Here is a 6,480-nt window from a genome sequence, read left to right as displayed (position 1 = left end):
ACCAACACACTCACACTCACACAAAATCAGTCATGACCTTTCTTACCTGTAATCAAGTCCCAGCCCTAATCATATATTATTCAAATGACTTGTCTGGCTTGGACGAGAGGGAGGCGGGGGCGGGGGGGGGGGTTGGTCTATGTGTTCGTGTTACAGGAACAAACGTGGACTCAAGTAGACGAGTACCTACTCTTCAATCAAATCATAGAAGATTCCGAAAATATTGTAATCTAAAATAAATGTTGTCCTTTTTCAACATCTTAGAAGTACTCCGGAAGTTTTGGAGCACGATATATCGTGCGATAGTGAAATGCCTACACGGATGCGTAGTCATAAATTGTTGTTAAGAGGCTGTCTAAAATATGTAATTCACCAATGTTTAGGGTTAGGTAGCTGGTTCGTTTTTTTTTCTAAAATGCAAACCAATGCGGAAAGGGGTATTAGTCTGGAGGGGTATTACTCCTCTGAGTTTATTTTAGACTATGAAGGCGCGAAGGCAGACCAAAATGCCTCTGGATGCAGTTTCATAGATCTAACGTGAGACACAGCTTCGGCAGCCATCTTGGTTGTTTATGAAAAAGCAATTTCCCCATTGGATATAACATTCGTTACGTTGTTTAAAAGAGTAGCTTGCTGGCTCTTTTGTTTGTTTGTTTCTGTTTTTCGTGTGTTGTGTGTGTGTGTGTGTGTGTGTGTGTGTGTGTGTGTGTGTGTGTGTGTGTGTGTGTGTGTGTGTGTGTGTGTGTGTGTGGTGTGTGTGTGTGTGTGTGTGTGTGTGTAAAGGTTGAGTGTCTGAATTGGGATGGAAGGCAATCAGCAGTTTGAACATTATTAACTCTGTGGTAATGTCACATTTGACGATGTTAAACTCAATGATTTCACACCTGATGAATTCACACACTTCGACATTGATGTCACACTTGTTGATGATGTCAGACTCTTCGATCTTTTAGCCGTAAAGAGGCATAAAGAAATACTAACTGTGAATGAACAGATTCTCACTGCAACGCAGCAGTTTCAAAATGTTGGACAAAATGAATATAGTTGTTGAGTTAGCATTCAGAGCTAGGTAGCTAGGGTGCAGAGCTCAGAGGGGGCTGAAGGGAAGCGGGTTGAGGCATGCAAAGAGGCAGAATAGGCCAAGGGGAGCGTGGCAAAAGCTGTAATTAGCATGTCGTTAGCATGTTAGCATGGTTCAATGCTAAGTAGCTAATGACTGGGAACACATCTGCTCGGAGGAAGCCATTTTGTTTGGTAGCTTCAGGATTTAATGGTTTAATGAGGCCATGTGATACACACAACCCCGCAAGCAGGCACACATATACACACACACACACACACACACACACACACACACACACACACACACACACACACACACACACACCACACACACACACACACACACACACACACACACACACACACACACACACACACACACACACACACACAAATACACACACCTTAGGTAGCCTATAAATATTTTCTGACTCAGTGAACTTTAGGGAGCGTGTGTGTGTGTGTCTGTGTGTGTGTGTTTGCGTGTGTGTCTGTGTGTGATTTATATGCTATATACAGGATTGCTTGCACAATTAACTCTCTATCCTTCTCCTTTCCATCTGTTCAAAACAGTTTATCCTACTACCTCTATTTCTGTGTGCATAATTGTGTGTGTACATTTGTACATTTGTGTGTGTATTTGTATGTGTGTGTGTGCTACCACCCTGTCTCATCAAACTGGTATCTATCTGTCTGTTCTTCTGGTTAGGGACAACACCAACACAACGTAGAAATGAAGGGACATAAAAGGGAAAAATCAGAGTAAATGAATATGGACACACACACACACACACACACACACACACACACACACCACACACACACACACACCCACACACAACACACACACACACACACACACACACACACACACACACACACACACACACACATTTCACCTGAACATCCCTCACCTTCACCAATATTCAATCTCATACAACCCACAGACACTCCAACTACAACCTTTGACTCCACTCCAACCTTTGAAGACGAGCTGAGGTGCTCACCTTGTTCTTTATTTGCTCTCTTTGTTTATCTGTTTTTTTCTCTCTATTTTTTCTCTGATTGAAAACTGGAAAATCAATACCTTGCCTTTTGTTGGTCTTTTTTGTATTGTTGTTGTTGTTGTTGTTGTTGTTGTTGTTGTTGTTGTTTGTGGTTATGTGTGTGTGTGTGTTTTAAGAGAATGTGTTTCCATGTCAAGATAAGTTATGTAGCCAAGATTGTGATGGAAGGCATGTAACTGTCAAAGTGTGTGTGTGTGTGTGTGTGTGTGTGTGTGTGTGTGTGTGTGTGTGTAAGCACAACTGAGCTGTGTTAAAGTTCAGTTCCACAAGACTGCACTGGACTAGAAGCTGTCAGCTCTCTGTCTCTCTCTCACTCTCTCTGTCTCTCTGTCTCTCTGTCTCTCTCTATCACTGTCTCTCCCTCTCTCTCTCTCTGTCTCTTGTTTTGTCCCTTGCTATCCCTCCCCCACTTTCTCTCTCTCCTGCTCACTCTCCTTCTCTCACACACACCAAACTAGAAAGACACGCAGCAGCGGACAGGCAAACAAAAGTAGAGATTGATGGAACAGCACACACATCCAGACCTCCGACATCCGTTGAAAGCAAATCACACCTTCTTTGTGTTACCCACAATGCATTCTGGCTGGAAACAGACATTCCGTTTTATGTTTCTGTCTCCCTTTTACTCTCCTCTCTCTCTCTCTCTCTCTCTCTCTCTCTCTCTCTCTCTCTCTCTCTCTCTCTCTCTCTCTCTCTCTCTCTCTCTCTCTCACTATGTCTGCTACCCTTTCTTCCTTTCTCAACCTCAATCAAAGCAGTTGTCCTAATTCAATCTGTTTTCTTATCGTAGGAAAGTTAGAAAGCAACCCAAAGCTACAGAACATGATCAACACTGAAATCCCTCTTGTAATCACATGTAAAAGAAGAGCATCGAAACACCTTGATTGACAAAAACAAATAAAGCATATCATGTATTATGTTTTAAAACTAGTATACAAGTATGTATTCCTTACTACCTTGATTTTTAGTCCATGGAAACATTAAATATTTCCATGAAAACATCAATAGATTTTGTGGAGCTAAAATAATGTGTCTTATTCAAAGGTTGTGTTATGGAGTTATATTGTGTAACACAGATGATGCATAATATGAATAATGTAAAAGCGGTGGTAATAATTCACAAATGCTCAACACAAATAATTCATAGTTATTTTCATGGAAACCTCGAAGTTTATGTTCATGGTCAGACACAATAGGTTTTACTGGTTTGTGTAAAGCATGCATACACACAAATGCAGTCATGTGTGTTCATACACACACACACACACACACACACACACACACACACACACACACACACACACACACACACACACACACACCACACACACACACACACACACACACACACACACACACACACACACACACACACACAATGAGGACAATGATGAAGGCAAGAGAGAACACAATGTGTGTAGGGGGCATGCAACTGTCACAACCTATAACCACACACACACACACACACACACACACACACACACACACACACACACACACACACACACACACATACACTGATGGGCGCTTGTAGGGTTCTGTTGTGCCTCTGGTCTTGCTATTATTTCAAAAGAATGACCTGGTTTTAACAATATGACCTCAGGTGGACCATTCACACACACACACACACACACACCACACACACCAACACACACACACACACACACCCGCACACTCCTGACAGGAGTGGTCTGGATGCTTGGCTGATCACTTGGATAGAAACGGGAGACGTGATCCATCTTCGTCACCTGGAGGTGTGTGTGTGTGTGTGTGTGTGTGTGTGTGTGTGTGTTTGTGTGCAGATGGGTGTTTCTGTGTGTATCCACGTTTCGGTGTGTCAAGTGATTCCTGTGTGTGTGTGTGTGTGTGTGTGTGTGTGTGTGTGTGTGTGTGTGTGTGGTGTGTGTGTGTGTGTGTGTGTGTGTGTGTGTGGTGTGTGTGTGTGTGTGTGTGTGTGTGTGTGTGTGTGTGTGTGTGCGTGCGTGTGTGTAAGGGGTAAGTGCGTAATGTACATTAGTGTTGGTTCCTCCTTGGAATCAAAACACTTGGAATTCAATATGTTTGTCCGAGAGTGCGTATGTTGGTTCAGTGTGTTGGTTTCTGTGCACAACCTTATCTGTGTGTGTGTGTGTGTGTGTGTGTGTGTGTGTGTGTGTGTGTGTGTGTGTGTGTGTATATGTGTGTGTAAGTCAGGTTTGGAGGAGCACTGTATGTGTGTTTGGGTGTGGATGTGTGTTTGTGTGTGTGTGGCTAATCTGCCTTTGATGAAAGGCTAGGACAGGATTAGACTAGTTTAACCCTGGTTTATCACCTGGAAGGGTGTTTGTGTGTGTGTGTGTGTGTGTGTGTGTGTGTGTGTGTGTGTGTGTGTGTGTGTGTGTGTGTGTGTGTGTGTGTGTGTGTGTGTGCTGTTCTTTCATTAGAGCCGGTCGGAACAGACGGATCGCTTCAAGACCAACACACCACACAGAATAATAATGCTTTTACTCTGAAAGGTTTTCCTACTTAGTAGTCATATCAATAGTTATAATTCTACACTTCTCAACACTTCTTCCTTCTGGCATTTCCTACATTAAGATAGGTATAATTATCATACTTATTCTCCACTGAAAAATTCCTCACTTAATAATAATAGTAATAGTAGGAAAAATAGTAGTATTAATGGTAAGATTTGAAATAATATTGTTAATACTATATGGCTACATGTAGTACATATGGTTTCAGTGTACAAGTACTAACTTGTATTAGTACTAGGGTACTGGTAGGCTTTAGGTATATCATATGGTTCCAGTGTATTAGTTCTAACCTGTGTTAGTACTAGGAGGCGATATGGCTCCATTTTATTCTTTGAGGTCTTTGTGGTGATCATGGCGATGAACCTCCCCTCTGACTCCTCTCTGGTGAATGAGCGCGGCTGCTATTAGAGCTAGAGTTGAATGATGTCATGGCGCTAAGCTTTAGCATCAGGGCTAATTCACATTAGCATCTTAGCGGTCACTGTGTATGTCTGTGTGTGTTCGGGGGGCAGGGTTTAGTGTGTGTGTGTGTGTGTGTGTGTGTGTGTGTGTGTGTGTGGGTGTTGTGTGTGTGTGTGTGTGTGTGTGTGTGTGTGTGTGTGTGTGTGTGTGTGTGTGTGTGTGTGTGAGAGACTGGGGAATACTATTCGGCTCCAGATCCATTAACCACTCCCAGGACGCGACCTCTTAGCTCTGAATAAGAGGCTGCGCTGTCGTTTCAGCTTGATTGTTAGTCCAGCCACCTGTAACCCTGCACAAACGATGGCGTGGACTAAAATAGACACGAGGACCGTCTGAGCACTCCGGTCCCCCGGTGGGTTGCAGCTAATGACATCACCGGTCATGTCCGACATCACAATGGACCTGTGACATCACAATAGACCTAAGCCCTTGGGGAACACATCGTGGAACACTGTTGGGGACCCCCCCCCCATGGCTACAGTGCAGGTTTAACCCCATAAGTCAGCACCAAGGCTCTGGGTTAGTTTACCATTGTGTGATTAGATACTGTGTCGTTAGGTACTGTACTGTTGCTGGTTTAACCCTTGAATTCATCCTGTCATTCAGGATAGTCACAGGATTTCTTAGTGTGATTGGATGTGTTTGACTACTAGATGAAAGGTCTGGGTTTTACCCCATGTCCACAGATTACTTGTAGGTGATAGCATCATATGGTAAGATGCCCTTGCTCCTACCTGCTCCTTAATGAAATGTTTAGGATTGGCTTTGAGTCGCTCTGGATACAAAGCGTCTGCTTATGAGTCCGTAGTCAAATAGTTAATGTGTCCTACAATCTTCCCTACATCTACCCCTCTTTAATACCCAAGACTACCTTAGGTCCATGACACATTCCCAAATATGTGTGGCTATTACGAAACGGTTGAATGTCTAAAGCAATTACTATCTGCAGTAAAAAGCTTGTTGTGCAATTTTTATCGCAAATCTGAATCTAGCGGGAGATTTGGAATGTAGGCTGAATGGGTACACACACACACACACACACACACACACACACACACACACACACACACACACACACACACACACACACACACACACACACACACAGCTTGCGGATACGTTTCTCTTATTAACCGTGGATAAGCATATTTACGGTGTGTGTGTGTGTGTTTGTGTGTGTGTGTGTGTGTGTGTGTGTGTGTGTGTGTGTGTGTGTGTGTGGTGTGTGTGTGTGTGTGGTGTGTGTGTGTGTGTGTGTGTGTGTGTGTGTGTGTGGTGTGTGTGGTGCAGGTCATGGTGCAGGTTTTCTGGGACTGACTGACTGACTGACTGACTGACTGACTGACTGACTGACTGACTGACTGACTGACTGA

The sequence above is a fragment of the Gadus chalcogrammus genome, chromosome 13, assembly GCF_026213295.1.
Source record: "Gadus chalcogrammus isolate NIFS_2021 chromosome 13, NIFS_Gcha_1.0, whole genome shotgun sequence".
Lineage (NCBI taxonomy): Eukaryota > Metazoa > Chordata > Actinopteri > Gadiformes > Gadidae > Gadus > Gadus chalcogrammus.
This window is presented reverse-complemented; position numbering follows the sequence as displayed.